The sequence below is a fragment of the Arachis duranensis genome, chromosome 5 (assembly GCF_000817695.3).
Source record: "Arachis duranensis cultivar V14167 chromosome 5, aradu.V14167.gnm2.J7QH, whole genome shotgun sequence".
Classification (NCBI taxonomy): domain Eukaryota; kingdom Viridiplantae; phylum Streptophyta; class Magnoliopsida; order Fabales; family Fabaceae; genus Arachis; species Arachis duranensis.
Window position 1 is genome coordinate 96,657,299 of NC_029776.3, and position 10,049 is coordinate 96,667,347.

The window sequence follows — 10,049 nt, forward strand, 5'->3', positions numbered from 1 at the left end:
TATCCTCGGTATTGACCACCCCAAAATCATGGTCTCCGTGAATACCTCCATACCCAATCACTTCTCTTCCAATATGGCTATTTAAATCTCCTCCTAAGAAAATCTTATCTCCCGAAGGTATGTCTTGGACCAAACTCTCGAGATCCTCTCAAAATCTTATCTTGTGTTGCTCTTCTCTCCCACCCTCTTGACATCCACTACGTCCTTCTTTCACTGCTTATCCACGATAATACCTACCCCATTCCTATTCTTCATCTTTCCTGTATACCAAAGTTTAAATCCGGAAATATCCAACTCTCTAGCCTTCGCACTAACTCATTTTGTTTCTTGTAGGCACATGATGTTAATTTTCCTCCTTGTCATGGTATCTACCACTTCCATGGATTTTGCTGTTAGAGTACCTATGTTCTATATCCTAAATCTCAACCTTCTGTTACCCCGACCTTTACCTTTTTCTTTATGAACTAGCATATTTACTCTCGTACGTTCAAGAAAACGCGGGAACTCTTACTCATTTAACACTACACCCGGGTACCGATGCAGCGACTCTTACTCATTTGACACTGTACACAAGTCATACAGCACGTTGCTTTCGGATAACGGCCTAACTTTAGTGCAATAACGTCTTTAATTCATGTCATGAAGATTCGACTAAGTTTTTATGTTGGCTGTCGAAGACCTAACACAATTCTCCTCGTTTATCCGAACTTGGGACCGACTGTGTATCACAAATGTAACATAGGCGGGGTTAACTTCTGGTAATTCAAAACAAATAATTCAAAAATAATTATGTTCCTTCGTATCATATTCATTCATCTATGACTTGATTTGTTGCCGTGCTTTCTTCAGGAAAAGTTGGTATCATAGCCTACCACATGGACAATCATTTCACTTTTATATTGAAAACAATAATGAATAAGCCAATTAAACAGAATATGTTATAGATAAGATTGATGCAAATGTTTTGAAGCGCTGTCCTAAAAACCAGTATCTATAACAGATTTACTTCTGAATGCAAACTCAGTTTCTCAGTCACTTTTTTTCTATACACATCTTGCAAAGAAAAAAAGAACCGCAGAAGTTAAAGCTCCTAAACCCCAAACACATGTAACTTTTCTAATTTGAACAATTTCAGATCCTCAAAAAAAAAATTAGAGGAAAAAGAATACAAAATTAAACAAGAACCAATGAGTCTGAGGCATCCAATAGGAAGGAAAAAGGTTTAAGTTATTATGGAATTTGAAAGAAGACCACCAAAAACCTTCAAGTATATCGACAACATACATGACATTTTTTGAATGTTAGATGACTCATCATTGAAAATACTCACACCATGAAAATCAAAATTGATAAAAATATATTAATTTAACTACAAAACCTAATTCACCTAAAATAATCTAATTGCGAAATAAAGTTAATCCTAACCACTTAAATTGATTGAATTAACTTCAATAAATATTTAAATAAAAAAATACGAATTTTCAAAAATTACAAATTTCAAAATTTAAACTTCTTCAATTTTAAAACCAAAATACTTTAATCAGTGAATTTAAAAAAATAAAATAAAATTTAAACATAAAATTTAAAACATAAATTAAAATAATTATTCAGAAGAAAAACACTTAATAAAAAAATAATGAATAAGTTTTGGAAATGTTTTTGGATGTGACAAGCCTTGGTTTTGAGGGTGGTTCATTGAGAAATCTAGCTAGCTAACACAAAGGCAGGGGAGATGTTAATCATGGTTGCATATATATGGTATGGCTAGCAAGGAATTATAAAACATGTTTAGTTTCAAAGAGACGAATATCCAAAAGACCAAAACAGTTTCAAAGAGACGAATGAAATAGCATTGATGGTATCTAAATTTGTCTCCATCCTTTAGGGGATGTAAGAGGGTGGCTACTAGAAGAGATCTGGAACATGAACAACCTAACCAAACCAATGGTAGCTCGGCAACTACATGACATGGGACCCAGCACTAGTTGGCGCATGCAAGCTTAATGTTGATGTCACTGAGGCAACTCAAGACAAGTGAAGGCAGCAACAACATGCATGCACCTATTTCATGTGGCTTAGCTAGACACAAAATTATTGAAAGTCTGGCAACGAAGTTTAGCCTGACATTGGGCTCTTCACCTTGGTCTCTCTGCTATTATAGCAGAATCGAACTGTCTAGAAGTGGTAATAAATGCAATTCCAGAAAATATTTTGCATGCTGGTACAACTCTTATTTTCACACAGTGTCATTCATGACTGAATAGCAGATCTGATTTCACACTTACCAATTCACACACAAAGCAAGCGACAAAGTAAAATAAGTAGCTAATAAGTTAGCCATTTTTTTTTTCTTGTAATCATGCTGGCCAAGAGTGCTTGTGGCATGGTAAACTCGTATTTGTTTAGGTTTACATTCGGTCTTAAATATTAATTAGGTCTATTTTTTAGATTTTTGTCTCATTTTAGATCTAATAAAATGTTATTATTTTTAAGTCACGATAAAATTGAGTCTAAAATCTGTATTCAAAATTAGGTTTATATGAAGTCTAAATTCAAAATATTGAATTTTATATATTATACTAAGTTTATATGGCAGCAGAAAAAATAAATACAATTTTTTGTAACATTAGTCCATTACATTTGAAAATTAAACATATTTTGCTAAAGATCTATATTGTCAATAAAAAAAACATTAAACATCAAAATTAAAGTAAATGAATACATATTAATAGAAATCAAACTATTAAAGCATACATTGTATGTCTAGAGTATATTATTCTCATCAACAAACAATACCTATAAATTTATAAAGAACAAGAAGAATCTTATAAAAGAAATTAAACAAGTATTAATGAAAAAATAATGAGTAAAATTTCACCTCGGTTCTTAATTATTTTGCTAACTCTCATTCGCTACTTATCCATTGAAAAATAATATTGCGATCTCTAAAGATTAATTTTGTCAGACATTCAATCTCTTTCGTTAATGTCTTCGTCTAGAGCTAACGGATTTTACTTATATGTCACGTTAGCTGATGACGTGTCAAATAACTATTTCAAGGGACAACACGCTCCCTACCATGCACTACAAAAAATATTGAGTACTGTCAAATTTACCGTCGTCTTTAGATTGACGGTATAAACATTGCCAAAAACAACATACCAGCAGATTTTTCTTGTCCAACACTAATTATTGGTGGAGTTACCGTCGGTCTTTTTCAACAGTTTGTCGAGTTTGTGTTGATGGTTACCATCGGATACATCCAAGGGTAACGCTGGCGCCATTTCACGTGTTTAGGCGCCAAAATTACCATCGAATATCGCTGACATTAAATCTGACAGTAATGTTAACTTTATAAACCCTAATTTTTTGGCGTAGTTAAGTCACAATTAGGAGACTCTTGTTAACACAATTGTTAGCAGAAATTTAATGTCGCTAGAAATCCAGAAATACTTTTATTAAAAAATAAATTGTTTGAATGAAATAAAATGTCACAAACGTAGAATACAATGAAGTAAAGACAAAGAAAAATGCGTAAAATCCTAAATCCTACCGACGATCCCGATAGTTTTCGGCGTCGTGGCATCCTGCTGAGGCAGCGGAGGATTTGCTTCCGTCGGTGCCCCACTAGCAGTGTCACTGTTGGAACCGGCAGTAGCACCACTGCCTCCAGCGCACATCTGCTGGCTGTATGATGATCGAATTTTTGACGGTTTAGAATTTCACTAATGAAATCTCGTTGTAAAGTATAGTTTCTAAACCAAACAATAATCCTTTCATACAAAAAGTTGTTTGTCACTAGTACAAACCCCTAAAATTTATAAACCGAAGTATTGGAACCTCGGGTCGTTCTCCCTAGGACTTACAACAAATTGTCTTGTTATTGGTTGTGAGTTATTTTGGGATTTTTGAGATTTTATACAAGAAATATAAATGGTAAAGGAAATAAACTAACACTAACAAAGCTCTTGGCAAGATATGAGAACTAGAAGTCCTATCCTAGTTATCCTCCTCAATTGTGATGAGAATTGTTCATTGCTCTCACTTAGTTAACCTCTAATCATGGAGGAAAGTCAAGTGGATGAATCAATTTGATTCCTCAAGTCCTAATCAACTCCTAAAGAAAAGACTAGCTTTAGAGGCAGTCAAATCAATTAGCAATCTCTAATTAACAATCAACAAAGGAATTAGATAACTCAAGTGTCACTAGTTACTCTACCTAGGCCAAGAGGAACAAAACCTACACTAAAATCCAACCAAGCATTTCATCAAACACTTCGAAGGCATAAAAGGAAAGCATAGTAAAATGGCAAGAAAAGTAAATCTACACTACTCAATTGCAAGGAATTAAACAACAACAAATCAAACGAACACAATTATTATGAATTACCTCTAATTGAATTGAAAGAGAATAGGAGGAACAAAAGTAGATCTACAACAAAGTATAAGAACAACATAAAGGAAATTACAACAAAAGAATAGAGGAAGATGAGTGTAACAACAAAGAATTGAAAGGTAGAAGTAGAAGAAAGCAAAGATTAAAACCTAGATCTAAGAACTAATCTTAATCCTAATCCTAGAGAGAAGTGAGAGATTCTCTCTCTAGAAACTAACTCTAACTACTAAACTATGACTAATAATCAAAAGTATGTTGATTCCTCTTCAATCCTTGGCTTAAATAGCATAAAAAATGAGTTGGATTGGGCCCACAAGGCTTCTAAAATCGCTGGCCACGTGTTGCATTAAGTGGGTCATGTGCCACCATCGGCGCGTCCGCGTACCATGCGCGTGCGCGCCCCTATGCGAGATGCAACTATGGCAAATCTTATATCGTTTCGAAGCCCCGGATGTTAGCTTTCCAACCCAACTAAAACCGCATCATTTGAACCTCTGTAGCTCAAGTTATGGTCAATTAAGTGTGAAGAGGTCAGGCTTGACAGCTTTTTGGTTCCATCATTTCTTCATGAGTTCTCCAACTTTACATGCTTTTTCTTCATTTTCTTAATCCAATCTTTGCCTCCTAAATCTGAAATCACTTAACAAACATATCAAGGCATCTAATGGAATCAAGGTAAATTACACTTATCTATTTTAAGACCTAAAAAGCATGTTTTTACTCTTAAGCACAATTAAAGGAGAATATACAAAATCATGCTATTTCATTGAATAAATGTGGGTAAAAGGTGATAAAATCCCCTAAAATCAATACAAGATAAACCCTACAAATGAGGTTTATCACTGTACTCCAGCTTCTCCGTCAGGTCGGAGCTGACGATATCGTCCAAGAATCTTTGGACACCTCTGCTCAGACTGCTTTTCTTGCTGGTGAAGCTCATGTGTTAGCTTCTAGGGGTGTTCAAAATCGATCTAATCCGAATAAAACTGACCAACCGAACCAAAAAATCGATAACCGAACAAACCGAAATGATGAGATTTTGTAGTTTTTTCTTTCGTTCGGTTCGGTCTTCGGTTCTGATAAGAAAAGTCCTAACCAAACCGATTTTTTAAAAAAGGCTAAATTAAACCAACCCCTAAATGACCTAACAACCACAGCAACAAACATAACCCTAACTCTTCTTGCCCTTTTGCCTCCAATCCTCTCAACTTTTTGCATCTTTTGCTCTCCCTCTCCCTTCCTCGTCCTCCCTCTGCTCCGCGCCTCCGCCATTGTTGCCGACCTACCGCTGGACAGCACCAGTCCTGGCTCGTGTCCTGCGGCCCTGTTCTCTTCCTCTCCCTTCCTCATAGCACCGCTCTCTCTCCGTAGTCCTCCCTGGCATGGCTCCACGCAGCACACCATCGTGCTCCACAGCTCCACGAAGGTCGTAGTAATTATAACACGCCATCGTCCTTGTAGTGCCTCTCTCTCCGTCGTCCTCCCTGCACTCTGGCACTCTGTCTGCATCAACAAATCATCAAGAATGGAGCCTAATTCAAGTTGGTTCTTCCACTTCTGATCCAACCTCTTGCTATTTTTTACTTCTTGATTTTCTCTATTCTTCTATTGATTTTTTATTTCTTAATTTACTATTTTATCTTCTTCTAATTTTTGCTAGCTTCTGCTGCTATTATCTATTTTTTAATTTGTTAATTAATCATTATTTTTTATGTTACTACTGTTAATTATTATTGTTAATTGCGTATTCTTATTATTGATGCTACTAATGGATTTGAATTTGAATTTGTTAATCTGTTAATTAAAAAGTGGAAACTCCAAACGTGATTTTGGTGGTATTTGTGTGGTTTTGATGAATTGGTGGTGTGATGAGGTTGATAATAATTAGAGGTTGTTATTGTGAAAATTTTCACGGTTGGAATAATTTTAAATCTGTTTTTGAAACCTTCGAATATGGTGCAAATGGTACAATGAACATGATAAGTCTTCTTGCAATATTGGTCTGATGGCTGCTGCTATTTTTTGCTTTTAACTTGTTATTGATTCAATGATTTACTGTTATTCTAATTTTGGTTTTGATTTACTATCATGTTGATATTTAATGTTGTATCTGTGATATTTTATAATTTGATCATAGTATGAAGGATAAAATTGGTGAAACTGAAGGTGAAACTGGTGGACATGTAATGCTCCTCTAATCAAATCTATAAATATAAGATCACCAATAAATTGATTGATTGAATCATTTTTTTCATTAATCTAGTTTTTTTTATAAATATTAGTTGTTATGATTGTTCCTTGTTTTGCAGAAGTTGTATCCACTTCTGATCCTAAAGTTTTTTTTATATGTTTTATATGACTTTTCCTTTTTTTTAATTTTATATCATTATGATTATAATGAGCTATGTGCTCATATTGTTCATTGTTTTTGTTTGAATTAATTAAAAAAAATCAAATAAATTGAACTAAACCAAATTGAATTTAATTAGTTTGGTTTGATTCGAATGGTCTTGATAAAAAAAACTGAAGCAAAGCGAACCCCAGTTTTAATAAACGACCGGATCAGATAACTTTTTATTAAATAACTGAACCAAACCACACCGTAAACACTCCTATTAGCTTCTGCACCTCCTTCCTCAGGTCGACAACTTCCTGGGGATTAGTAGGGCTGGTAGCAGAGGCAGACGCAGAGGAAGCCGCCAACATGGAGGAATGGAGGCCACTGGCAAAGAACAACCTCAACCCGAAGTGGCGATTCTTGTGGGTTCAGAGGCGGTCTCGCACCAAATCCTATCAAAATCCACCATGGAGGTCTCAGAGCTAGCTTTGTCGGTCCCACTAGGCGGCTGAGATTGCTGGGTCACGGCCTCCAACCTCTTCGTGTACTCCTCCTGTATCACACACGTTAGTAGTGATAAGGATAATAGTTAAATAATTGACTTTAAACCAAATAAAGTTGAAAGTTAGGATTAATTTAAACTCACATAAATGGGCCGTAGACCACTCGTTGGCAAATCTCTCTTTGTTTGCCTTCAAAGTATGGGTATACTTGAAGGTCTCCGCTAGTGCGCCTTATGCTCCAATGACTTAGACTACAAGTTAATATATCAACCAACCAATAAAATAAACGAACAAATTAATGAATGACAACAAATATAAGTATGAACCAAAGTCTTAATTGTAATTTCGAAAACATAATTATATTTTTTTTATTTCACTGAAAATGTTATCAAAATTTCGGCAGATTCTCCCCTAAAGTTCGGATTTAGCCACCCTTGAAGGGTTCTATCCAACATTTTCCAGCAATCTCAGAGTCTAATCTAACCTATTCTAACCTATCCTAACCACCTAAATCCACTAATACAATGACATTAAACTAACATTTACTCTACTAACTAATTAGTTAAATTGATAATAAAAAAGGAAAGTAAGAAACTAATTCAAGTAACTACTAAAACACTAAACAATGCCAAAATTCTTACCAGTCTGGTCTTCGTCTTCATAAAGGTTGACGACCCACCCGTACACCTGCACGACCTGGGCGAAGCTTTGTTAGCAACGTTTGTCAGATGACGACGCTTGAACCTCTCGTTATCTCTAAAATAAGCCTCCAAGTCATGATTGATGTTTGTACGGATCCACCTCATCAGGTGGTCCTTCCCCTGACGAACGTCGCTCATCATCTGCTGAAACCGGTTGGCGGTGCGGTGGTCATAGTTTTTCTGATCATGATGTTATGCATCCCATACGAATTTTAACTGTACAAACTGATTCACCAAGATTAGTTAGTCAAAATGAAATACAGTTCCTATACAATTAAGTAATTCAACCGAAATTGGGTTTTTATTGCCCACTTTTGAAACTACCGCTCTCCCACATCAGCTGGGATCTGTGTGTAGGTCGGCCACAGATGGTCGTGCATGGAATTAATGGCCTCGGTAATCTCCTATGTGCACGCATTGGGGTTTCCTGCAAACCTGTTAGAGAAAAAAACCTCACATTAACAAACACATAAGATAAACAAACTTTACATAAACAAATTTAAGTTAAACAAACTTAATATTAAAAAATTAAACTCACGACGGCATGTCATCGAGCCAAATCCTCATTCGAATGATGGTCGATAGTGGAGAGAAATCCTGCTCAGAGGCATTGGAGGAATCACCAGCCGCGGACTCTGTTGTTGCTGCATCTGTAGGGGCGTAGCAGTAAGAGGCACCCAATTCGAGTTTGGGAAAAAAGACCCGTCTGTGACATCACAGAGGTCAACGAAGTAGCCAGGGTAGAGGACGATGACTGGGCAGTCTTGGGAGATTTGGTGGAAGCCCACGTTCTACCACGACCGCGTGAAGAATCTCTAGACCTACCTCTACTACTTGTCGTCATGTTTGTACAACGAACATATTAGTTACATAAAAGCTTACAGTGCAAAGCAGAAAAAAAAACAAGAATAAGTAAGCAGAAAAGGAAAGAAAGAGATAGTAGCATAAATTGGATAACGAATGTAGAGCAACAATTAATATAAATATGTATTAAAAGCTAGATTATAATATGATACGTGTTAATCATAAAGACCCATATTTTTCTCTTTGAGTCAAATCCATTTTGAACCAGATTTTTATTCCTTATTTTTTGTACATCAGGCCTATAAATAAAATAACTGTTTAAATAAAAAAGGCAACAAAATATAAGAAACAAGCAAACCAAATAAGTAAAAAAGAAATTATACAAATAGAAAACGGAGCACTGAAATTTTTTTTATAAATTTTAGAATATTGTATGCATAAGAACATACAATAATAGAACATCCAACCTATGATAAAGTTACCGTTGCTATATTCTTTATTTTCTTCTTTCATCAGCAGTTAAAATCATAAACTTTAAAATGCACCTCCACATTTGTATTAGAATATACAATAACAAAATATCCAACCCCTAACCATCTAAAATAAACTAAAATAGAAATTAGTCTAACTAAACTAATTACTAATATAAAAATTAACTAACAAAATGGAATTAAGATTAACTAAACAAAAATTAAACATCATGACAAACAGATTCAATGCAAATTCCTAACCACCTAAAATCAACTAAAACAGAAAATAGATTCAATGTAAATTCCTAACCACCTAAAATCAACTAAAATAGAAAGTAATCTAATTAAAATAATTACTAAAAATCAACTAACTAAATAAAATTAAGATTAACTGAGCAAAAATCAAACATAGTGAAAAACAGATTCAATGCAAATCTGAAATGCAAAAAAAATCAGAAAAGAAAATACAGAAGTGGGCAATTCAAGCAGTGGCACCGGCGGCCTATTTAGTGACAAGAGGGAAGCAACGGCGGGACAGAGTAGAGAGAAAAGTCTGTTTCGAGCAGCAGCAGCGATGATATTTCCAGCGATAGCAAGGCACGACAATAGTAACGGCAGAGACGGTTGTAGCAGCAGCGTCGACGGTAGCCTCTACAGCAGTGGCAGGGGATAGAGAGAGACTAAGAGGTGAAAGGTTAGAGAGAGAGAGAGAGAGAGACAAAATGAAGGGGAAGAAAGTTTGTGGTTCGAATTTAGGGCACGATTACCGTTGGATTTACCAGCGGCTTCATCCGACGGTAATGTGGTGTGAGTAACCAAAATGCAGCGTTTCATTTA